This window comes from Saccostrea echinata, unplaced genomic scaffold (assembly GCF_033153115.1).
Source record: "Saccostrea echinata isolate AGI-Se365-2 ecotype Australia unplaced genomic scaffold, CSIRO_AGI_Sech_v1 ptg000002l, whole genome shotgun sequence".
Taxonomy (NCBI): Eukaryota; Metazoa; Mollusca; class Bivalvia; order Ostreida; family Ostreidae; genus Saccostrea; species Saccostrea echinata.
The window spans coordinates 20,017,409-20,044,874 of NW_026889751.1; the positions used below are offsets into that span (position 1 = coordinate 20,017,409).

At 33.4% G+C, this 27,466-nt stretch overlaps 1 pseudogene; it reads left to right on the plus strand.

Annotated features, from left to right (window-relative positions):
• The first annotated feature begins 17,858 nt into the window (after positions 1-17,858).
• On the plus strand, positions 17,859-27,298 carry LOC133178111 (golgin subfamily A member 6-like protein 26; annotated as a pseudogene).
• Positions 27,299-27,466: the final 168 nt, after the last annotated feature.

Genomic DNA, 27,466 nt, shown 5'->3' on the forward strand with positions numbered 1-27,466 from the left:
ATAATTAAAAACTTATTTTATTTGGAAATTATTAGAACTACGAATCCCCGGACACGTTTGATTAACACATCTTTGCACTTACACAAATTTTAACTTTATCCTGAATATTTAAGAAAAGAAGCGCTTTTGTTTATACATCTATAATCCAGAAAATTCAGAGTAGAAATGTTCGAAAGCAAAACCAACTCACCAGTATTGTTGGTCCGTGTTCTGTAATGTGTACAGAGTTTAACAAATTGAAGACACCCGTGAAACGTAAACTGTTTTTGTGAACAGGGCACGAGCTCTGTTATTGTTAATGTTTACGATTTACCGGGTGTGTTCAATTGTTAAACTCTGCACACACCACTGAGCACGGACTTACAATACTGTGAGTGGGATTTGCTTTCGAACATTTCTACTCTGAATTTTCTGGGTTATAGTTTTAATATTTTTCATTAATTGTCACTTTTCTTAAGTATTAAGAATAAAATTAAAATATGTGAAAGCGCAAAGATGTGCCAATCCAACGCGTCCAGAAATTCGAAGTTTTAATAACTTCGAGATGAAATAAGATTTTTATTATATTTTAGTATGAAATGCTATAGCAACATATAAGTCATAAAATTATACAGAAAATTTGAGAAAATATTAAGTGCAAATCTGTGTCCAAGCACCTTTAAGTTCTTTTAGAGTAGGTTTTATACGCTTTCATTTGGCCCAGGCTCGTAGGAAGCAATTCCATTGGAGAGGAAAAGATCATCAGACGTTATAATTGAGGGTACCCAACCGTAAAGTAGCTGTGTTTTTAATGTTTTTTACAGCATAATTTACATTGGGAAAATTCTTACGGTAATTTTCTCCCCGGGTCCTACAGGCCTGTTCATTGCAGAAAGATTTATTTTAATTGAACTAGGTCTTAATGAATAGAATTTATTTAGTAATAATACTACCTTATCATCGAAGATTTGCAAAACAAAAAATTTACTTATCTTCAAAACTAATTCAGATTTGTAGGTCGCTAGTCTGAAAAATTCGGATGGACCATACCATTTTTTTTCTGACCACAATAAGCTTCAAATATGCGGCTATAAAATATCAAAATAGCACTTACATATATTCTTCGAAAAAAGCACCACAGAGGGTACTTCTGACCGTTTCAGAGGCCAGCTTAGAGATGTCACTGCAGCATTCCGTTCTCCCGATACTATGGCAGCAGTAGTCGTCACACCAATCTTCTTCCACATCCCCTGTGATTATATTTTGAATTTTGCAGCACTCTCCGCCCTCTCCAAATTCTGTAAGTTAAAAATGTAAAGTATATGTCAATTTCCAATCCAGGGATTCTGCTACTTGTCTAGGTTTTCTTACTGTCTTTTTGCCTACTGTGGCAGTGAACTCTAACAATTTTATATCTCACTACCTCTGACATCTCTTTCAAAAAAATCAATAAGAACCTTCCGTTGAGAAGGAAATGTCCGATTTTTAGGTCACCTTAGTCACAAAGGTGACCTTTTAAGGAGGAGAAGGACCTTGAGCTGAAAAAATACATGTCATTCAATTTTTTTCATATTTTGTACATTTCTAATTAAGTACGTCCCACATATCTTAAAGCAGTTAAATCATTAGGTTTCTTACCTTATTTTGGAGATATTGATTGATATATACTATGCCCTACAGTATCTAAGTGGAGTTTTAATTCTCCATGTTTTCGGGCGCATTACTCTGTCCATAATGGGATTTTTTGAGCATACATAAAACATTAAATATCAAAGTGGGCATGTATCTTTTAAAATATTTCAGAGTATAACTAGGATTTAAAATTCGAAAAAGCAAGTTTTGTCTATCACACTGCATCTGGATAGGGAAAATAACACACTTTTTAAGACAACTTAAACAGTAAAAAACGTAATTTACAAAAAATTCTATCATTCAATATTTTTTAATTTACGTTGAAATGCAAATCCCTCAAATTATTGATCAACTGTAAAAGTTTCGAATGATGAAGCTGACCTCATTATTTCACAGGACATCGTTAAAGAGGACATAAGCATGACAAAAAAGGTGTCATGTTACATTTCTCGAGTACGGGAAAAACCAACTATGACGTCACACGTAAGCTAAATAAGCGAAATAAGATATACCTACATAAGATTTCCGTCATCAGCCATGCAAAAATAATTTTTGTGTTCCCCGTTTCTCAAAATATTTCATCATATACTGATTATAACCTGTTTTTACATAATAATAACAGATCGTGTATGACGTCACCGACTTGTTGGACCCGCAGTTTTGGGAAACAGAGGAGTGGATCAATCTTTTTCATAATTTGTTAATGTTTACAAGAATGTTAAAACTTTTTAATTTTTTTAATATAAGATGGTAATTAAAGTTAAAAAATTTTCAAAAAATTATACAAGAACTGATGCTTTACACGTTTTGCACTTATATAAATGGAGACTATGACGTAGTTAAGCAGAGTCATGTGACCATGTGTCCTTCATCCCCTTAATTTGCTATCTGTCAGTCGTCGTCCGTCGGTCGTAAACTTTTGATTATTTTCAGCTTTTTCTCTTGAACCGCTGAACCAATTTCAATCAATTTCGACGTATAGTATCAATTAATGGATAAAAGGTACAAAATTATGAATTTCATGGTTCCGGCCCCCTGGGACCTGAGGGGCGGGCTAAACCCATCAAAATGAGTGCTATATTTAAAAATTTTCTTTTCTCCTGGACATCAAGCAGTCAAACTCTTGGTATGAGTGTTGCAGGCATTGAACCCTTACCAAAATCGTGAAATTCGTGGCCCCAAATTGAGGGGTTCTGGAGTTAGGATGAGGCTCTAATGATCACTAAGTGAAAAAACACAATTAAAAGAAAAGTTCTCTCGCAGCAGATAAACTAAATGCACGGATATAATAACCAAAATGTTTTTTTTCCCAAAATTGTGAAATTTGTGGCCAGGGTATCTCAAAATTAAGAATTTCGTGGCCCCTGGGTCAGGGGTTCTGGTGTTAGGGCGGGCTTTATTTTTTTCTATTGATTTTATAGTGAAAAGGCATTAATTCTTTGAATATATTTATCTGTCCCTGTGTATTTAGCAAATAATCTTATGCATATATATGGTGCTTCTTCCAATATTGTAAAATTTTTGGCCCTAAGGTCAGGGGTTCCGGTGTTCGGAGGGGGCGGGTGCTCTGTTGATTATATAATGAAAGCACATTACCGGTATTTCTTTGAAATCCTTTTCTCTGGTCCTGGGTACACAGCAAACAAAATAAGTGCAAAGTAATGATGAGGAATGCCTCTACTCATGAGTCAGGGGTTCTGGTTTTAGGACAGGGCTCTATTGATTATACATGTATAGTGAAATGCATCAATTTTATGAAAATCTTCTTTGCTCCTGGGTATTTACTGTAGCAGATAAACAATGTGCATGGTTATGATGAGGAAGGGTGCCTCTTAAAATATGTCAATTTCATGGTCCCAAGGTCAAGGGTTCTGGTGGTAGGGCACGGCTTTATAGATTAGATATTGAAAATGCATAAATTCTATTAATATTGTCTTTTCTGTCCCCGAGTATTTAGCAGACAAAGTAATTGCATAGTTATGATAAGCAAGGAAGCTTCTTCCAAAATTATGAAATTCATAGCCCTGGGTCAGGGGTTTTGTGTTAGGGTGGAGCTCTGTTGAATATATCGTGAAAATGTATTATTTCTTTGAAAATTTTCTTTTGTGTCCCTGGGTATTTTGCAGGCATGGTTATGATGAGTAAGGGAGCTTTTCTAAAATTGTGAATTTCTAGGCGTCTAGGTCTAGGGCCTCTTGTGCTAGCGTGGGGCTCTGTTAATTTTTAATTTACTGAGAGAAGTTGTTCTCCTTTGCTCACCTGCGATAAGTAATCACTGTTCATAATGTAATTGAAAGCTCAGTTAAAAAAGGAATTGTTTCAGTATTTTGATCATTTATAACACAAAAAGTACTTTTTTTTTTTAGGTATAATGATTGGATATAGCTACAAATATTACATAAATAAAGGGACAAAAATGCCTTATCTTTGTACATCAAAGGTTCTTCAAAAAACAAGACAGGCCAGTTTGAGAGGGAATGAGTTGGGTTTTTATGGTGCTCAAGCATATATTGATTTGTTTAGTCAGAATTGTGATAGTGACCAATGGGGCAAGTACAGTTTAGCGTGTATATAGGAATCACCTTGTTTGTCTGTCTGTGCAATCTTATCCGGGCTATTGAAAATCACAGGAAGGTAATATTTGGTACAGAGACCTTGACCAAGTGTCAGTCACAGAAGTTCAACGCAGAAAAAAGAAATAAATTCTTGTTTAGGCTGTAACTTTGTAGTAGAGAATCATTGGAAGCTCATACTTAGTAAAAAAAAATTTTATGATTTGGGTGTGTGTTCTAACCTTGACCCAAGTTTATTGTGGAAAATTCAAGGCCACTTTTTTTTTACTAATAGTTTATTTATGACCAGAGGATGTGCCATATTTTTTAAACAAGTCTTTTTTGCAAGTAGAAGGTCATATTTGCAAAATTTGAATGGGTTTTTTAGAATATTGTAGCGGATATTATTTGTGATCTCGCTCACAGTATCTCCATTTTTATACTTCTATGGATCCTTTACAATGCTGTATGACATGTATACTCAAGTGACCGTGAAGGCCCTTGGGCCTCTTGTTGAAATGGAAAAAAAATGATTTAAATGCTCTTTATTAGAAGAAATTATTGATGAATAGAATAAGTCCTAGCAACACAAAATGAAAGTACTAAGATTATTTTTCCCAGGATGATTTTATGTATGTATTTTTGCTGTATGTATTTATTTTCACTATTTTCACGGTAAAATAAATCTTGAAATTAGATACATGAAATATATGGAAATAATGAACAGTAATCGAGCTCAAAAGTCATTCAAACAATACAAATCGGAAGCAGAGCAAACATGGACCTCTTAAAAATCTGAGGTGGGATCAGGTGCCATGGAGGAGTGACCATCCCCTGCCAACCGGTCACACCTGCTGTGTGATCCTTGTCATGATTGGGAAATAACGGAGAAATGCATCGACAATTCAGTTTGTAAATAATTGCCTAACAATAAGTATGAAGAACGTCAGTCAGCATTTTACTAACGATAGATTGTATTAATTTTGCAGACAAGGTTATTTTATCGACCATAGAACTTTAGAAATGATGATTTAAAAGGAGACTGTTGATATTCTTGTTTCATCATCTTGTTTGTCAATAACTTACCTCGTTTTGAAAATTGTTAGAACATTCTCTTACGTATCGAATCAACTGAGAGATATAAACCCCGTATGCAGGTGATAAGGGTGTATATAGAACTAAAAAAATCTGAAGGGTTCTGGGTTTAAATTCACAACAAAAATGATGAATCGATTATTAAATCTACGCTGTTTTTTTCTTTGTAACAAAAGTACATTTAGATGAAAAAATACAAATATGTTCGCACTAAATTTTGACTTCTCAAAATAATTCTTAGGAAGCAATTAATTGGCCAAACAGGCCCGTACACAGTATGAGGGGATCGCCCCCTTTTTGAAAACACTCTTTTACTATAAATCTTTGAGTAAAATTTTCAACCACTTTTTTGCAGTAGAGACGAACTCCCTTAAGTAATTGTTTCTGAAAGAAAATTTTGTCGGGAACAGTAAGAGAAAAGTAAGAGCACAACTATCCCTCCCCACACCCCAAATCACCAAAAATTTGATTTTCGAGTGTGGGCGGTTACGGTTTCCTTTTTTCTTGTCAAGTATTCATTGAAAATCGACTAAATATGTCACATTCTACCTAACACTTTCTGGGTAGGATTCGAATTAGATGATACACGTTACAGAAGATTAGTACATTTTCAATGTCTCTGCATTCACTACTTCGACAATAAATAAGATAATAATTATAACGTATCAGGTGATATAAAGAATGTATAAATTAATGAGATAATGACACTTATGAAAATATATGTAATGCATATTGATAATGAAACTTGATTAAATAGTGACAGTATAATCGTAAAGTAACGAGGAAACAAACAGTTTATTTAATTTTGTTACTTACCGAATAAACAAAAAATTGCGACAATAAAAAAGCACAGGTGATAAGAGTTCATTTTCATTTGGCTCCCTGTTCAGAAAGAATCCCAGGAATATTTGAAGCTTACTAGATGAATGTATGTCACAGTCAAAAAGCAAGTAAAGAAAAATTTTATTGGCTAAAGACTTTAAATTGATTGTATTGTGTATGTTTCTAAGCAGGTTTCGGTTGTCCGTATTTTTTTCATATTCAAGGACTTACTTTTTATTGAGGTATATCGACTCAGGGAAAGAGCTCTACTGTTTCTTGCTTCTATGGCCCCGATATTATTAAATGATATAAGGTTTCCTTCTTTGTCCTTGTAGAATTGAGCAAGTACTTCAAGAAGAAGTAGATAAACTTCGTTTATACGCAATTCATGTAGTACATGCTTGACATTGAAAATAATCTTCACTTTGAAGTATAAAAAGAGGTTATACTCATTGTTCAGAAAACTAGATCTGAAGAAATAAAAATTAATAGACCCATTTCGACATTACCCTGTCCTTCAGAAAAACAGATTTCTAAGTGTTAGATAAGGGTAAATGCCAACAAAATGTGAAGACATACATTTAATAAACCTTTTAATTTAAAAAAAATGTTTTACTTACGAATATTGGTAGTCAGCTTTTAGGCGATTTCACCTATTCGATTTGAATGCGTGATATCACTTATTCGAATGGGTGATATTTATATAATAGTGTTGTACTTTGCATGCACTATGCCTAAATAGTAGTCAGGGTTTGACACATGGTGCACGAGCCGGAGGCGAGTGCACTATGTGTCAAACCCTGACTACTATTTAGGCATAGTGCATGCAAAGTACAACACTATTGTAATTATTATGCTGACTGTTGTATAAAAAGGACAATATTTTCTCCCTTTCCAATGTTTCATCACCTCTTACATTCATGTTAGTACACCCCTATTATGACGTCACATTGTGCTACATGTACGTCATGATCTTTTGTCTTTAATATTTTGAATGTTCCATGTACAGATAGTTGAGAAATTTAGTTGTGTGAAGGGTAAAAAATTGCAAGATACTATTTTATAAAAATTATTTTGTTTATTTTTTTTTCTTTTAGTGTAAAATCTTTGAAACTAAGTTTATATATATTATAATACAGTGTTATAGATAACGGCGTCTGTAGCGTAATCGGTAGCGCGTCGGACTGATAATCTTGGGGTCGTGAGTTCGATTCCCGGCGTAGGCGCTGTCGGATTTTCTTCAGAAAAAGAAGCCGTGCTCTATTTCGGCATAGTATGCTTACGCTATATAAATCCTTAGACCACTATGCGAAAATAGTTGGGTATTGACTATGTAGAGACAAGCTGACAGGAAGCATAATAATACTAAATGGTAATAAATACCAAAACGGCACCTGATAGAGGTGTTCAGAGAACCATGATTTTGTTGATTAATGTCGTTTTTTATTCTTGATCTGACCTCAGGGTGAAACTTAAAATTTCAAAATTTTACTGCATATGTTCAGGACACAGCCATTTAATTTCACCCCCCCCCCCCTCAATTTTTTTTTTGGTATTTGAATCCCATTTGGTCCTTAGGATGAAAAAAACCCTGCATATTTATTAAACATCCACAAGACACCAACTATTCCACTACATATTCCAGAAAATGAATTGGTTGCTGCATAAACTGGAGGAGGAGCTTGTGAAAAAAAGAAAATTAAGAGACGGTGGGCGTACAGACCAGGATAAAAGGAAGTGCAGGTATAATTATACTTTTCAATTCGCTATTTGTTTATCTACATGTATTTGTCCTTGTTTACGAACGACAAATATATAAACGTAGAGCGAGATGAAGGGTCTAATTTTTGTTAATCTGCACAAGCATATTGAGGAATAAAAACATCACTATCCGGGACAAGGGTGGATCCAACTGATTTTCGGAACAAAAAAAAAACCAAAAAAAAAAACCTTTTAACAGATCTTTAAAATGGTTCATAAAATTATCACTGAATACTAAGATTAGTTTCCCTCAGATGTAACATTGCAAATAAAAGGCTGTAATTAATTTTGGATAGGGAAGCTAGGGTGTGTGTGAACTGTGTAACAATTATGTAGTGAACCCCTTAAACAAAGCCCTGGATCCGCCTATAGCTATATGGGAGAGTTTTATGTTCTGTGTTACCTTTACCATAGCACAATTCTTCTCTCATAATGGTCGCCCACGTGACGCAGTGGTTAGAGCGTCTGCTCTAGAGTCGCGGAGTAAGGAGTTGATCCTTAACGACGTTGGATCCTGATATTTAAAGTCTTAAACTTTTTTTGTCAAGTATATTTTTAGCTTCTACACACATAGCTTAATTAAAAATCAAAACAAAAAATGGGGGTCAATATGCTTCTTTTGGCGCTACAGTACATTTAAAATGACCTTTTTGCACTGAATTTGTGTCTTAATCAAAAATAACATCTTCGACGTTTTGCCTCCAATATTTTTTATCCAAATAAATCATGGGACAAAGTATGCTATTATTCTCTCTTAAAAAAGACACATTCAAATTGTGACCAAAAAAAAAATTTCAAATTGCTTCGCATAATCAATTATTTGACCTTTCTGCACTCACAAAGTGTCATTTTTCGGGCATTAAAAATTTAACAAGCAAGAAAAATAATTTAAAGTCTTAAACTTTCGCTGAATTTAAGTAGATTGATCAGAGTTATCTTATATATTCAGAAAAGAAAATCAAAAGTGGAGGTCTATGATGTTATTTTTTAGATATTACTAAAAAACTGTTAATTTTATGATAAAATTGGCTCAATTTTTTCCTGGAGTTTCAGAATATATTTTCTATATTTGTCACAATATGATGATAGAATTCACAAAAAAACTGATTTAATTAATATTTTAGAACCAGCATTAAACATTTCAATGCACAAAATAGCTCTGTGTGCAACCAGCATGGAAAAATAGGAATGTAAACTTAACAGTACTGTTTATATTTCAAAAGGGAAAAAATGATCATTTTCTTCTAAAAAATCTTCCGCCACAAAATATAGTTCCTGGCTTAATCCTGTTTGAATGGAATTTAATCGCGGTTTTTTCATTGGATATAGTATAATTTGCATTGTAGAATCCAGATTTAATGTTAGAACTTAAAAATAATGCAGAATTTTAGAAATAAACCTCCAGACCAAAATCTGCTCAAAAGCTCAGGATCGAACGTCCTTAAGCCGCGGGTTCGACTCCCACTTTAGGACGTGGAGACCGGTCCTTCGGATGAGACCGTATAAACTGAGGTCCCGTGTCGGAGTAGGTGCTGGCACGAAAAAGATCCCTCACTGCTCAATGGCCGTAGGTGCCGAGTATAGGTCAGAATTTGTAGCTCTCTTCCGGCAAGTGATGGCGTCTCCATATGAGTGAAAAATTCTCGAGAGGGACGTTAAACAATAAACAATCAATCAATCTCTCATAATGTAAAAAAAACGTGCTAGGCGAAAAGGATTATGGCAATTTTTTTTTTACCAAAAGTAAGTCGGTATGCTGAAAAGTATGTGTAAGATTGGTGTGTTTAGAAAGCCAAAAATCTCAATTTTTTCAACGCAGTTAATTTTTAACGTTTGTGTTTTTATAAGTGTTATTTTTTTCTGATTTATAAAAACAGTCATTCAAATAAGCAGCTTGTAAAAATACAGGTTATACAGTATAGATCTAGGGAAAACAAGTTATCGAAAAATTAACAATATGCATAACCTAATAAATATCTTCTCATAACCCCCTCCCCTAAAAATTTTCTCAAATATATATGAAAATATGCTCAAAATTTGTTTGTGACTTAACTTAAATTTTGCCTGAAGAAATGTTTTTTAAAGAAATGCTTTGGTTGCTATTGTTTTTAACTTAACAGATACCAAACTAATGATTTTTTTTGCGACCGAAGAAATTCCTTACTTTTTGGAACAAAGATTCATCCGTCCATGCAAGAATTTATTTACGAAATGTTGACTTCAAATTCCATCTTGATATTTATAATTAGCCCTAGAGATGCGTCTCAGAATTCGAGCAAATTATTTTAGACTCTGATCTATAATCAAATACAATAATTTCAAGAAAATCATAAGACTTTATTTTACAAAATATTGTGAAATATTTATTTTTCATTTTCATGGGGTTTAATATTCGTTGTTTTTTTTTTTTTTTAACTAAAATGAGACCCACGAATTCATATCCTCCACGAAATGTGAAATTTAAAATATATAAAAAAACACTTCTTCATCCACAAAATCAAATGCCCCATGAACCAGTTTTCCTGTAAACAGAAATATTTGGCTTTCCAAAGATATGTTATTTTACAGAAATAGATTAAAATGCACAAATTGTACTTGTAAGTGTTAGTGACTTGAGAGCTATACTATATCCACACATGATCTTTTACACAAAGTGGGACATATTTTGAATGATTAAAATAAAAACATATCTGTAGATGCACTTTGCAGATGCACGCTGTTTTAAGCTTAATCATAGACATGTATACAAAATTGAACATATTTAGTCGTGTATACATGTAGCGGTAACAATGTCCGAGGTAAAAAAAAAACTGAACCGAAAGGAGGCTCTAGTTGATGAAAGAGTTCATATTCAAGTGGAAGATCTACCCTAAAATAAACCTGTTACTATTCAATCCTCATTTCAGGAGGAAGGCCTGAGATTCTGTTCCTATGGATGCTTTACCTACACATAGGTTGGTCCTGTGATGGTAGGGAGACAGGTATCTGTATACGATGAACATATACTGGTAAGCAAAAAGCTGATTATAGGATGGTTCATAATGCCTGACGCTATCAGAATTTTATCTGAATAAAAATATACTAGTGGGAAAAATATTTCTTTTTTTTCATATACGCATGTACTAAGTAATTTTTTTTTATTATATAAAATACTATTATAGTGCGTATTGCAAAGTGTTATAAAACACACATTCAAATGAAACACTAGACAAATTAAATTAATAGAACGTCAAAATGATCTTGTATGTCGGGGATAAAATCATAGACCTCCAATATGCCTGTTCCCATCGTCTCTCCAATCGTTCTTAATTTAATTATTAAACCACTGCATACACGTATTTTCTAAGGTGTAGAACCAATGAGACTATTCTGTAATATGAAGCCGGAACCTCACCAGAGGCAACGTATGAGACCATTAAAGAGGAACTTGACCTCGCTTATTGTTGTGACACTTGCTGTGTTTGAAGGACACCTCTCCTGGGAAGAACTCTTTGATCCGCCCACTAAACCCTTAGCCATATCGAAAGTTTTCATCGAAAGATGGTACAAGCACAAGAATTTTCGAAGAGAAAAACTTAGGAAAGGAAATATAAGGGGTGTGCTTTTCACTCCTTCAGTAATAACATGCGTTTATATTATTGTTTTTTATTTTATAAGCCCTCGCAATGGCTGAAAAACATGGTCTTTCTAATTTTTTAAGGGAGGAATGATGTTTATTCGAAAGTAAGAACAAGGTACGGTTTCAATACAAATCTTGCCCTGTGTTTTTCTTAAAAATAAAAGTGATTTAAAAAATTAAAACGCATGCTTTTTGAATTAATGAAATTCCATGCAGAAAGATCATACAAATCTTTTTTCTCACATGACCTTCCAAATGCTAATTGTGACGTCATAAACTTGTGCATTTTCCCGTATTTTCTTAAAAAGTTGCAGAAGACATCAATTTTCAATGGAATTTTCTTTCAGATAATATTGTCCACAGGCATCGCCCACAAAGATTTTGAGATATGTGATTTTTCAAAGAATTTTACACAACATATCTAAAAAATAACGTGGGCGACGGCTGTGGACACTATTTTCTTTAGGAAAATAACCCTTGAAATGGGTCATTTTGAGGCTTTTTCTGTTTAAAATAGAGAAATGCATCAAATTAATGACGTCATATATCAAGAATGGTACTCCATCATGCTATATTCTTTCCTGATTTATTACAGTCATATACTCAACTAATATTTAAGCCAGTTTCAAAACTTTTTGAAAACATTAAATTTTAGGGCACAATAAAGCTAAAACCATACCTTCTTCTTTGATTTTTTCCTGTATTGTCCACAGCTTCTTTAAAGTCTTAAATTTGATTTATTTATTTAAGAATTTTCCTGAGGAAGAAACACTGAATTGCATACTAGTAAAACATTGCAGGATCCGGACCGTTTCCCGGTGGAATTGACCTGTTCTGAAGCGGAGAAAGCGTTTTTGAACACAGGTGAGCTCTGTTGATATCTAAGGGATTATGTGTACTCTCTTTGGCCTTCATTGCTTATGAACATTTACCTAAAATTTCTGATGTCACATTTGATTATTTTATAGTAAGAATTTAAGGCGTTGATGGCAAACGTACAGGTAAAGTTTATGATAAACGAAATGAATTCAGCTTCTCCATTAACTCTCCCTATTTATGTAGTAATATTCCGCTGTCACCTGCATAAGTTGTTCATGTCTCCCAAATGATCATGATTATGTACGAAGGAACTTGTTCTAAGTAAAATGTTTGAAAGCGATGCAGGATACTGAATAATAAGTTGATGCTAAAGTGCTTTCAATTATCCTGTTTAAAATCAACTTTTCGCAAATTCTACGGTCGACATGACATTGTTGGCAAATAAAACCCTTCGTTGAATCAAATTTTGACTGGAATTATTGAGCCACTGTATTGAAACTGCACCTTCAACAACGATTTACTCCTTTTACCCGATCAATACAGAGAGCTCACAGAGTAGTGACTGTTTAAAAAGGGATGCTTACTTCTGTATGACATCTGGTCCTACATGTACCTCTGGTGTTTTCTGTGCTTTTCCCATGTTCTCGATTTGTATTCTGTACTGGATTTATAAAATCGATCACGGTTTGTTATTTCCACCTTTTAATGTCTTTCTTTCACCAAGATTTTTTTGAACAAGTCGTGCACGAAGAACGTCGATCTGGCCTCCTAAACTGACAGTATAAATAGGCAGCAAAATTTTCTATTTCTCATTTTCAGATCCAGATAGCTAGAAATAAAGAGAGCAGCATTTTTGTCAATGGGTGGTACTGTACCCCTCTTGTCCTTTCTCCTTTATTTCAGACCAGCGAGCTACAGATCCATTGCTTTTATGATGTTTAAAGATAAGAGAAGTTAAAATCTTTTTATTGTATTCCCGACAATTTAGAGGAATATAAAGTGATGAAATAAATTACCGGTAGCACTGTCAAAAGGCGCGAAGTAGAAATGGCTCGACATTACACTAAGGTATGACACTTTGGGGTTAAAAAGAATGAATATGTTTTCCAAACTTCTATTCTGTTTCCATCCTATTCATGTAATGTTTATATCCAATTAAAGAGATATGTTGTAATAATTAAAATATGCTGGGACAAGAAATATTCTTCAGATTTTCTATTTATGTCAATTCATGCGTAATTTATATGCGTGTTTTAAACCATGTAGGTCAAAGCAATAGCCAGTGTGAACGGTGTTGCCTTCTACTCTCACGTGCCAATGAAATACAGCTAGGATGATACAGAATGTACAGAGTAGATCAATTAAATATTTTCACGTGCATTTTCTCAATTTTTTTTTTTTTTTACATTTTACTTTACATTTTTTTTTACGATTTCTACATCAAGGTGATAAAAAATCTTAGACCCATGCTATTTTCGTAATAATATTTAGGATCTGTCTATTCGTTATTTTACCTGGAGTGTATAAAGAAAACCAATCAGCTTCTAGAATTTTATCACCCCATGTATGGACTAGTCCTCTCTCTGTACTGTGCACTGTGGGAGAAGATGACCATATTCTAAATCCCAAACTTACCGAGAGATTTGTGGAACTTGTACCGAAAGAGCACACACAACGATTCCAGATGTTTACGTATCATGGGGCGGGGCACCTGATACATGTAGAACCGCCATATATGCCACATTGCAAATCTTCTTACAGTAGTACGTTTGGTAAGGCCACTTAATGTGTTAAAGATCATCAACAAAGTAACTTTGAGTCTCATATTTGTATCATTATCAATTTGTCATTGTCTTAAATGAATTTATCAACTCTGTATTTATGAGTTTTCTGCACTTTTATGCATGATAAGTTTGTATAGAGTGCTCCCAACCTGTTCGAGTACTGACTCACTAAGACCCCCCTTTCCACCCCCCAATAGGAAACAATAAACTGTAGTCAATAAAATAATAGTCTTTATTTAGATTTAAACGTGATGTACTTCATTAACATTTCTTTTGACTTGAAAGAAAAGAAAACCAGAGCCATTCAATCAAAAACCGCATATATTAACAAAATGCCCCGTATGTCCCTTGAAACAAAACGAAACAAGGATCGATTAGGAAATCCAAGGATGTACAAAAAAGAAAAATAACAAGGTAAAATACTTTTATCGTGTTTTGCCTAATGTTAAAAGTAGGCGATAGAATTAAGGATATCATACATGTAAGGTTAATAGTCTCTTACTGATTGTCAAAAACTTCAAGGTTAAAGTATTTTTGCGTGAACTTATAGGTAAAATAGACTTTACGAAGATAAACAAATGGAAGAAATCAGCATGTTACAGAATGTCTATCTTTAATATTCTGACATGCAAAAATCAAATTTATTTATTCTACCCATTCAAAATAAAGTCAGAATAGATCTGCAGAGTAGTTTTCCATCAAAAAAAAATAATCCAAACAAAAATTGAATCAATAAGAAATTAAAGTACTGCACGTACTGTAAACTGAAGCAGTGGTCGCGATCAAATAAATCCTGTATACAATTCGAATCAAAGATCCGCAGAAAGACATGGACTTACTGATTTTATTCAATGTACAATGTACATATATTACGGGGACCATTTTCATGCTAAAAAATTACGGAAAATCAAATACAGAATGACTAAAACATGTATCAGCGTTAGTATATATACCAGCCAGCAAACAGCCAGCAATGTACATCAGCATATTCGGTCAAAGCTATTTTCTGAGGTGTAAGTTATTATAAATCTATCGAAAGTTTGGACTTTCAGTAGGCGGTGACATGCTTATATTTATGTCAGAGTGAATTGTTAACGCAAACAGTGATCCAGACTGTATATTTCACACCAGAACAAGAGTTAGCGGAGAAAATGTTTTAGTTGGTGCAAAAAAAAAATGTTTCCTGCGATCAAAGGGTTAAGCTTACATCAACTCGTTGTTTGTCAGCAACACTTGAATATCCAAACTATCGGAAGGAATATTCTATTTCAACACATATATACGGTATATTTTTGATATTAAACGATAAATTCTATAAAATATAGACGACCAATCGTATATTAGAATTCAATTGCTTATATTACTTTACTGAATGTATATACATGTACTTGCTACAGGATTAAGAGCATCAGTGCTTCTCTTGGTAGCAGTGACCTAATGATGTCAACATAGGATCAGCATAAGCAAGCAACTAAATCAGTAAGTTACCTGTATATGTAAGTATAGCTGCAGAACTGTAGCTATCTGAAAAAAAAAAGTAATTGACGGAGAGGTACAGTCCCACTCAAAGAAAAAACTGTACATGTAATATATTATATGTCGAGGAGCGACATATTCTACGTATTCTTTAAATAACCCTCGTACATCTCTGTTTTTGGTTATCCTCTGATTGAAACATCAGGCTTTGCATATGGGCTTGGACTCTTAAATGCAATTTTACAAGTCTAAATGCATATTTTAAAAAAGGTATATTAGTGTGTCACATATGTGTAAAAAAAAAAAAAAACTTAAGAGAAAAAATTTCAGGCAATTCAGTCAGAATATAGTGATATATTTCAGTGAAAGCAATGATTCCAATCCAATTTCACTCTAAATTCAGAGTGAGACGATACAGATGTATCTTCTTATTCGATGAGCAAGGTAATTATGATCACAGAGAGAAATATTTTTTTTAGGAATAATTAACATTTTTTTTTATTTTAATTGGGAAAGATGGCACAGACACCCATAAGCTACATTTAAAACTACAATACGTACAAAAGGGGACGACTATAGAAATTGAAGACAAAGCATATCGTCAGCAAAACAGAATCACCTTATTTCTGATTACTCCATGAATGGTGAGTACCATTGTTGAAAAGTTCTGAGATAAAAAATGTTTTTAAAATCATAAAAAATGACAGTACAGAGATATAAAGCTTGTTTTGGGGGCATTAGTAATTATTGGTCACCTAAGACTGGTGGATGTGCGTACATTTAAGGAATGAATTTAATGACTACCCAAGTTGTACTGTATATCCTCGGTGGGACAGTTTATGCTTTATAAACAGCTAAGCGGTTTATAAAAAAGGGTTAACTGTTCCAACCCAGATTATACAAGTATAACTAGGGTAGCTATTAAATTTATTCCTTATAATTTAATTTTCTACCATTAAGTGTGAAAAATTAGGCAATTTTCTTTCAAAAAAGGCCTTAAAATTATTCAGATTTTAAATGTAATGTCAAGCGGATAGATACAATTTTGACGTCAGTCATTGTGACGTAGGCAACGCTGGTTATACAATATAAACGATTTTTTCTATCCAATCAAATGGCGTGCAACATAATTAAATAATTAAATTATTGTCGGATGAATTCAACAATTTTGCTTTTCTTATCGCACCATTATAAACAAGAGGGTAGTCTGGTCATTGATGATCCCATTCAGGTAGATGTGGATTTATGCAATCGTCTTTCACTACGAGCAATTAACAATTTTCAATTGCCAATAAATACATGACTAATATGTCATGTACTCATAGGCAATTGAAAATTGTTAATTATTGAAAGACACATTGCAAACAGAACCTGACAAATATGGAAAGAATTTTTTGGACAGTAGATTAAAAAATCCTTTGCACTGAATTGAGCTAATACTTTGGGAAAGAATGAAGAACCCCTTAGATTAGTCTTGGTCTCAAGACATCCAAGTGATATATTGTGCCCTATTCTGAGACCTAGGGTCAATAAAAATCTAATGTCAATTTTTCATAAGAAACAGAGTTTTATGCTTCCAAATAAGCAATAATAAGCCTGGATGGACAGAGGCCTCTGGGGCCTAATTTTAAAATCAAAACTTCAGAATAATTTTTGTAATATACAAGTATATCTACAAAATATTTATCGTAAAACTTCATCAATTGTTCATTAAAATTTAATCACTAAAACCAATGAAAGTAATGTGGAATTACAAGATTGTTAATGCACATGAATTTTTTGAAAATAATAATATCCAGTCTGTGAAAAATTTTAGAAATAAAATCTCCATTTTTAAATAAGACTCGACGTCTGTATCATTCTTGAGTTGAAATATACAACAATTCTAGAAATAGCAATTCTTAATTCTAGGTATGAAATACAATCATTAAGTACTTTTAAACGTTTCCTTTCGTCATATATAAAAATTATTTTGAACACATAAAATTTTTAACCTGCTACCGAAGGGTTTAAGCATTGACAGAAAAAAGGTCCTTGTACTGTAGTGATATCCTCAAATTATTCGTTCTTAATGGATCGGCATGGAAGCAAAGGTTTTATAACTACGTATACTTTTTAATTTATCTGTTCAGCGAAAGTTAAAAAAGTGAAAGTAAATTCTAAAACATATAGTTTGTCATTCAAATTCCTCATTTGAAAAGTAGAAACAAAGATCGACGATTTAAAAAGTTAAGCATATTCTTTTACCTTAATTCAGACCTTATATGAGTTGTGTTCATGGTCATAACGGTTATGAGGCATTTCCTCTATTTTAGAATCATGAAGATATATGTGAAGACATTAACCGGAAAGACAATTACTATTGAGGCTGCGCCATCGGACACCATTAAAAATGTGAAAAGAAAAATTAAGCGGAAGGATGGTTGCTCCCCTGATCAACAGAGACTGATATTTGACAAAGAAAAGCTTAAAGATAGTCATACCCTTTTCCAATACAATATTCAATCAGAATCAACTCTTCACTTGATTATGTGTATGAAAGAAAAGATGCGGATATTTGTCCTAACTCCCTCAGAGGAAACCATTGCACTTGAAGTTGAGTCTTCAGATACCATCAAAAGTGTCAATGCCCAAATTAAAGACAAATTGGGAATGCCCGAAGACGAACAAAAATTGATCTTTAAGGAAAAAACACTAAATGATGACTGCTCACTTTATGACTGTGACATTCAGAAGGGGTCCCACCTTTGCTTGATTGCTCATTTGAGAGAAAGAATATACATATCTATCACGCCGCTAACAGGAAGAGCAATCACTCTTGAGGTTCAACTGACAGACACCATTGAAAATGTTAAAGCCAAGATTGAAGACAAAGAAGGAATCTCTCAAGATTATCAAGTATTGACATTTTTAGGAAAAACACTGAAAAACACTTGCACCCTGTACGACTACAACATTCTGGATGGGTCGGCTCTTTACTTGGTTCTGCGTTTGAATAGAAAGATGCAACTATTTGTCAAGACCCCATCCGAAGCAACCATTGCACTTGAGGTAAATCCCTCAGATACCATTGAGAGTGTCAAGGCTAGAATTCAGGAACAACAAGGAATTCCTGTAGACCATCAGAAACTGATATATGAAGGAAAGCCGCTGTCTGATGACCACTCACTTAATGAGTACGGCATTGAACAGGGGTCTTCTATTTGCTTGGTTCTTCGTTTGAAGGAAAAACTACACATATCTGTCACGTCACTAACAGGAAGAGCAATCACTCTTGAAGTTCAACTGACAGACACCATTGAAAAAGTTAAAGCGAAAATTCAAGATAAAGAAGGAATTCCTCCAGCTTATCAAGTATTGACATTTTTAGGGAAACCACTGAAAAATACTTGCACGCTGTACGACTACAACATTCAGAATGGGTCGGCCCTTCACTTGGGTCTCCATTTAAATAGAAGGATGCAACTATTTGTCAAGACTCCATCCGAAGCAACCATTGCACTTGAGGTAAATCCCTCAGATACCATTGAGATTTTCAAGGCCAGAATTCAGGAACAACAAGGAATTCCTGTAGACCATCAGAAACTAGTTTTTGAAGGAAAGCCGCTGTCTGATGACCACTCACTTGATGCGTACAGCATTGGAGAGGGGTCTTCTATTCGCTTAATTTTTCGTTTGAAAAAAAAATACATATTTTTGTCAAACTATACAGTAAAACAATATCTCTTGAAGTTCAACTCTCAGACACTATCGTAAATGTCAAAGAAAAAATCGAAGATCTTGAAAGATTTCCCCCTAAAAAACAGCGACTGATGTTCATGGGGAAAATACTGAAAAATGACTGTACTCTTTATGACTACAACATTCAGAATGGATGCACTCTACAGCTAAGTTTTTAAAAATAAAGTATGACTCTTCTAAATCATACGTCTTTAAGAGTATTTAAGTCATAACAAAATACCAAAGTTTACTGATGTCGCCTCTTTTTTTTCTTTACCATGGACTCTCTTTTACAGTTATGTTTGTTGGTCGATGTAATTTAGTTCTATCTAGACTGTATACTTGTAGTATTTTCTTTTACTTATTCCTTTTTATCTGCCCTATTCTTATTCAATCTTTTTTTGTTTATATGCTTTAATCCAAGGTATAAGATATGAGATATGCAAAATCCTCTGATATCTTTAGAGATAGGCAAAGATTTTCTTCTTCTTATCAGGCATGTTACCTCGTTATTTATGGGATACTATTTCGTTACATGTATAACAAAACAAAATAAAATCTTGTTATAACGAGATACTTACTGTTTGTAGCGAGATGCTAACTCGATATAATGAGATAATCATTTAGTTTTAACGAGTTATTTATTTACCTTCTAGATACCTTTTGGCTTCAGTATTCTCTACACGTTCGCAAATTCTGGAAAAGTGAACTCCGATTAAGACAGCGATTATTCACAATCGATGATTAAAGCATAGAAACCTTGTCGTTTTCTGGGACAGATATCGATATATCATTTATAGAATAAAAATATATTAATAATTTTGATGAATTTCTCCCATTGCAAAAAATGTGTTATTAGACTGATCTGAGACTGAGCAAAGGCTAACTTCCATAAATTCGAATAGTCGCGGTCGTTATCGGGCATTTTTAAAGTACAATTAAAAGTGGATGAAGATTCCATAAACTTTTAAATACTAGTAATCTGAAATGTGAATGTGGATTGCTCTTCCAAATGTAGTGAATAGCTCAGATCAGCAAGTATTAATTAAAGCATTCTTTTTGGTTGCCTTATATGGATTTTTTCGGCAAGGGGAATTGGTTGTCAATAGAAAATATTTACATTTGCAAATGTTTTCTTTTATATAACACTATTAAAACAACGCGTATCTGTATCTGAATAAACACGGGTTCCTCGCGTCATAAACGTTCGACGTAATTTCTCAGTGACGTCATAAAGGGTCGACGCGCAATCAACAGATCAAACTTGTGCCGTTGAGTTTGAAAAAAAGTTAAAGGTTATAATCAGGCTAATATATAATATGAATAAGTCACAAATGTAAATATAAGTAATAAGGTGTCATTTTAAAACATATATCGGGATATAAATACGGATTGGTACGAGATCAAAATTTACTATAAAGCCCTTCGGGCTTTATGGAATTTGATCTCGTGACCAACCCGTATTTATATCCCGATAGATGTTTAAAAATGATACCTTATTTCTTAAATAAGCACAAGTGAGGTTCTACAATGTTCATTTTGAAGTATCAGGAAATAAGCTCTAACAAGTTCAGTTAGCTTTGCACCAGTTTTAAACGATTAAGCAGGGAAAACCTATGGTTATAACTTTAGAAGTTGTTGATATATACCTGCAAACTGTCCAGTTCGGGCTCTCTTTACCTATTTGAAATTGTTTCAACATAATGATGGACCTCTTTTTCAATTTGTTGATGGTTACGTCAAATCATTCAATTTATTGGCTTAGATCCTGCATTATACAAGGGTCATAGTTTCAGAATAGGCGCTGCTACTTATGCTTCAAATCTAGGATTTTCAGAGAATGTGACTCAAAATATCGAGTGTTCGAAATCAGATTTTGTAAAACGCTACATACGTACACCAGCGTTTTCTATGTCAGTGGATTAGCTCTTAAGTTATGGTAGTACATGGACTTATGGTGTCTTATTGCACCTAGTTTCTGGTAGTTGGTTTATCTTCCCCACTTAAATTTTTTTTTATGATCGTAAAAGCCTCGGTGCATAGATACTAGTTCCTCAAGACAGTAGTTCAGAATATATCTGCTACTTGTTTGGGAAACGTTTATGTAATTCTTTAATTAGATTGGAATTGTTCATATAATATCGGTAACACCTGCTGAAACGTTGTACACATCGTTATGTATGAATAATTAATGTTGGCTAGCAGTAAGTCAAACTTTGTTGTAGTGGTTGATATCATGAGTTACTCAGCAGCACCCATGGTGATTAGATAATGATAGAAGTTTTGATCAAGTCTGCTAATCGTAACAGCATATCTATGTAGTATATTGTCTTTTCATGTATTCAATGTATTATTGATTTATTACTTTTAGGGTGTTGTTGGTACCATACAAGTGTATAATGCAGATACTTTATGTGATTTAACTTCAGATTAGGTCTGCTATACATATTTTGGGAGATAATATATGTATGATGTAGTAAATGTGTCTACTTGTATATACAATAATTGTCTGAACTTGTTGTACATGTAGTTATGGTTTTGCTGCATTCTACATTTTCAAGATGCTGAAACGACGTTCTCCTTTAACACAACGAGAAACTGTGTGATTGCCGAAAGATTGTTATACCAAAAAAGCACTTAAAGCCAGAGAAACCTTAAGTTTACGTTAAATGGTACTTGGACAGGGTACAATACATTATTTAACCAGCAGGTTTTTTTTTCAAATATTTATCTTTTTTTCTAATTAAGATGTACGATTACAATGTTTACCAACGGGTGATTGTTGTAATGCTAGTTATTAAAAGATAACAGATCCCTTTTGTAGATATTACACAATTCATCATATCTAGATATTGGATTATGTATCTTGTTTTAGGGCTACTTTTCTAAAGGCATTTTCTGTGTATTCTGTGCAGCCAAAACCAACCAGATCACATCAATTTATTGCAGATTCACTTGCACAGTCAAAGTAAACCAAGTCTAATACGTAGCATTCTATATTGGCAATTTACAATTGGTTACAATTCGTTACTAACGAAGTCTGCGACGGTAGATAAGGCTCATAGACCCACATTCTTTCAAAAGCAAATCAGTAATTAGTTTTTGATAAAAGAATGACGATCTTCTTGAAGTTGAAGGCATATTACCAGACAGTGATGACAACTCCATTGGTCTGCACAGTAATCATTCCCCGGAATTATGTAAAAGAACCTAACGAGTTACTTTGATGGTGAGTCTTTTTTGTAATAGCAATTCATATCTTTGGCATCTACTAAAAGTTAATTTCATGTTAAAAATATTTCACGAAAATACTTGTGAGCCTATACATATGAAGATGATAGCTCCTTGTGCTCTGACATTTTAAAAATGGCTAGGTATAGCAATCTTTCGAAGCAAGATTATCACAGGATAGAAACTGTTTTGAAGATTTGACTGCGCTCTCTAAGAACTCTTCAGTCTTAGTTTGATATTATTTTAAAGTAATGTATATTTTCACATGTAGGCTAACGTTTTTCTTTCATAATTACAGGTATATAAGGCAATTTACGGAAAGTAATTTGATATTTACAATTTTTGGGAAATTTGTTGAACTTGAAATAAGTGGAAATGAGACAGTATTGAGCTAAAAAATCCCATTCGTTGCAGTTATCAGTTTTCTAACTCTTATGCACTATAGACTTGACTGAAATTTTCAAATAAGTACTACATGTACTGGTGCATTATTCATAATAAAAAATTATGATTTTTTGAAAGTCATAAGTGTCATGCATTAAAAGACATGATGATAAATCTTGTAAACTAAACAAAAGCGTAACAAATCACCTTAAGGAAACGAAAATCGATCTGAAACATAAACTGTCATTAAAAAAGGAAAAATTCTACACTTTCCAAATGCCTACATTCCTTCAAGATGTGTTTTGTAATTTCAATGAATAGAAATGACAGAGAAGACATAAAATTGATTAAAAGTCAAATATTCAAAGCTACCACCACAGAATAAAACCCTAATTTCTATTTATATCTATGGTAAAACATGTTTTTAAAATGCAATATTAAAATCATTACAGGTGCTGTTAGATGTAATGATAAATTAATCCAGATAAATGTTAATGTCTCGCTGAAAGTTAAACGTTTACAAGATTTTTAAAAGGTTAAGATTATGAATAGTGATCAGTCTCATAGACAAAGAAACTAAAAAATTAACTGGGGGATCAAGCACCTAAGAGTAGAGTAGTAAGCATACCCGGTGGACTTGTCACAACTGCCGTGAACCCCATGTATTGATCAGGAAGATGGAGTAATCCGAAGTCATACATCTATATAGTTTAAAACAATAACCTGAAAATTGGTGTGAAATATGTCAAATACAATACAACCTAACAATAGGTTATGCGTGTGTATTTGAAAAAATGAAAAAAAAAGGTAAAGATAAATTAACAGTAATCGATCTTAAAAAAATCTTCAAACAATGCAAATAGGGCATAAAACACGGAACCCCAGAAATTCCAAAGGTAGGATCAGTACCAAGGGGGAGTAAGCATCCCCTGTCCACCGGTTATACCTGCTTTGAGCCCTATGTCTTGATCAGATAAATGGTAAACAGAACATTCCGTAGTTTTTTGTTTGTTTGTATTTTGTTTAACGTCCCTCTGGAGAATATTTCACTCATGTGGAGACGCCACCACTTGCCGGTGGAGAGCTGCAAATTATGTCCTTTACTCGGCACTTACGGTCATTGAGCAGTGAGGGATCTTTTTCGTGCCAGCACCTACTGCGACGGGGGGCCTCGGTTTATACGGTCTTATCCGAAGGACCGGTCTCCACGTCCCACAGTGGGATTTGAACCCGCGACGTAAGGATCAACTCCTTACTTCGCGACTCTAGAGCAGTTGCTCTAACCACTGCGCCACGTGGGCGACCATTCCGTAGTTAAATTAAGCATAAATCAAAGGCGTAAGATTTAGTTAGAAACATAAACGCATCAGCAAAAATACTACCCAATAATAGGTTATATTTGTTTACATGGTAATAATAACGACCAAAGAAATGCTGACTTTAAACGAGTTTGTTGAAATTACTGAAACATCAATTTATTTGTCAATAGCCTGCATCGGTCAAAACATTGATCGCATTCCGAGCAAGTAATTTTGTATAAAATCGAGAGTCGTAATCACCAGATGGAGTTGATTTTGGAATATTACTTCATATTAAAGGACGTTAATATGAAAAAAGCTGAAGTCATTCCGTTTGTCATACAGTTAAGTCATTAGTGGGCTATTATCGGTTATAGTCAGTAAAACACCCAAATAGGAAACAGATGTAGCAGATCCTATGATATCTTTTACTGGTATATATTAAGTCGACTTATGAATTAAAATAACTAATGTCTATTGATTAAACATAGTCGATATATCTAAATATCGAGTTCAGATTTCTTCTTTTCATGTAGAAGTTTTTGAGTAAATTTTGCTTAATAGGAATATAGAAAAGATCGATTAAAAGGAGCACAATCATTGTCATTGAAATTCTCACAAATTGTGAGAAGACCTGGTTTAAGGAAAAAAACTTGTACAAAAAAATATTGCCCTCAGAGCAAAAACCATTGTGTTTTACTAGTAGATAAAATTATGTAACGTGTGGTTTGAAAAATAAGGTTTCTATTAGGCTTTAGTCAAGATTAAATCTCCATGTTATCGATTTAGATTTAGCAATATTTTTAGTAAGGAATGATTGCGCAATATCTTTACAAAACAGTTAATAAATTATGTTTAGCACCTGCGCGTATTCAACTGTATTCAACTACATGTATATCACATATTATGACTTATTTTTAATAAAACGCAAATCCAGATTTTCAAAATATAAGAAATCTTTTTTGTTAAATGTGATAATTTTAAAGGTGTGTGGCACAATTTGATTACTGTTTTGAAATTGTCATTTGCTGAACAAAGGAAACTTATTATAACTTGATAATATTTTTGTTCACATTGTTTTAACGAATTGAATACATTTTTTTCATCTATTAAAGATATTTTGGTAAACGAGTTATTTAAAATTTTATAGCTTTTAAAATTTTGTTTTTCATTTTTAAGCTACTCTACCTAAATATTCACTAACACAATTAATCAACACTACGAATGCTTTCGAAACCTTTTTTTTTTACCTTGATCAGCGAAATGAATTCTCATTAACTCTTACAGGACTACAGCTAGACTGAAAGTTGATCACTGACAGGTAAATTATTCATAGAGGTATAGCTAAGAAATATTATTGCATTGACTAGCACATGCAGACATGATAAACTGAAAAGGTATGTAAATAACGTTTTGTTTTTAACCACTATACTGTATTTATTCAATAAATGCACTAGAATCTCTTTCAGGAATATTTTCTTCAAATTTTAGGTTTCATTTATTACATTTTTTGTCATAAAACTCTCTTTTTGTACATATACCTATGTAGTTTAGCATCATTATAGTAGACAATACACATTTTCAATATTTATTTTAAAGAAACTGACTACAACAATGTTTGTTCACCGTTGAATTTTTTTTTTGTCGAAGTAGTTCTAACCTACAAAAGAAACATTTTTTTTAAAATTCTGTCTTTACTCTGTTTTGAAAGTTTTTTCAGGTACCCCTAAGGAATTTCTGTTTGGGAAAATTATTCCTTGAGATTCAGTGAAAGACAAAAACTAAAATTCAGAAATATATTTGTCGTTTTGTGAAATGTGGATAAATCTTAAAGTGACGAAAATCTACGCCAAAACCAGCAATATTTGAGGTAAAATTACTTTCATGACGAATGATAACAGAATCAAAAAGACTTATAAGAATATCCTTTGATGGATCTTCATGATAGTATCACTATAGCTACCCTTTTGATGAAGTTATTGTCCTTGAAAAAAATGTCTTTCAATTGAGGATAAGCATATTGATTAAAAAATCTCAAGCTGCTAAGGATTTTGTTCTATATATAGTAAATGATGTTTATGTTTGAAGAAAAACTTTCCAAACTATATATCTTTCTTGCTTTTGGAGTGGTTAAATGATAACGAAATATTTTTATGGAAATTTTGAAAAAAAGGGAGTAAAAACACAGGACTCAGAATGTGGGCCAGTAGACCGTCGTGTGTTGATTATTCGACAATTGTTCCATTTAGTGTGTACTGGGGAGGTAACATGGGCAAAAGATTCTGTGAATGGTGGTATGAGGAAATGTCGACATTAGATGCGAATAACAATTACATTTGTCCAGAATGTTTGGATAAAAGACAAAAAACACTGAAAGAAAAAGACAAACAAGAACAAGAACAGCAAAGAGAGAAGGAAAGAGAACGTCAGAGACAGAGAAGGAGAGAGAACGTCAGAGACAAGAGAAAGAAGAGTGAAAAGAAAAAAACAAGAGGTAAGAAAAAGACAAGAGATGGAAAGGAAAAGACAAGAAGAGGAAAGGAAAAGACAAGAAGAGTGAAAAGACAAGAAGAAAGGAAAAGACAAGAAGAAAGGAAAAGACAAGAAGAGGAAAGGAAAAGACAAGAAGATGAAAGAGAAAGACAAGAAGAGAAAGACGAGAAGAGGAAAAGAAAAGACAAGAGGAAAGGAAAAGACAAGAAGAGGAAAGGAAAAGACAAGAGGAAAGAAAAGACAAGAAAAAAGGAAAAGACAAGAAGGATCGAAAAGACAAGAAGAGGAAAGAGAAAGACAAGAAGAGAAAAGAGAAAGACGAGAAAAGGAAAAGAAAAGACAAGAGGAAAGAAAAAGACAAGAAGAGGAAAGGAAAAGACAAGAGGAAAGAAAAGACAAGAAAAAAGGAAAAGACAAGAAGGATCGAAAAGACAAGAAGAGGAAAGAGAAAGACAAGAAGAGGAAAGAGAAAGACGAGAAGAGGAAAAGAAACGACAAGAGGAAAGGAAAAGACAAGAAGAGGAAAGGAAAAGACAAGAGAAAAGAAAAGACAAGAAAAAAGGAAAAGACAAGAAGGATGGAAAAGACAAGAAGAGGAAAAGACAAGACAAGAAGAAAGCGAAAACAGGATAATAAGCTATTATACCAAAGACAACAGGAAGAGGAAATTAGAATATAGGAAAAGACAAAACAGGAAAAAGAACTTAATAGCAGGAAGAGTCAAGATAAGATAATTAACGAGAGCAGATTAATAAAACATGTATAGAGATTGCAATAGCAAAAAGGATGGCATTGAAAAAC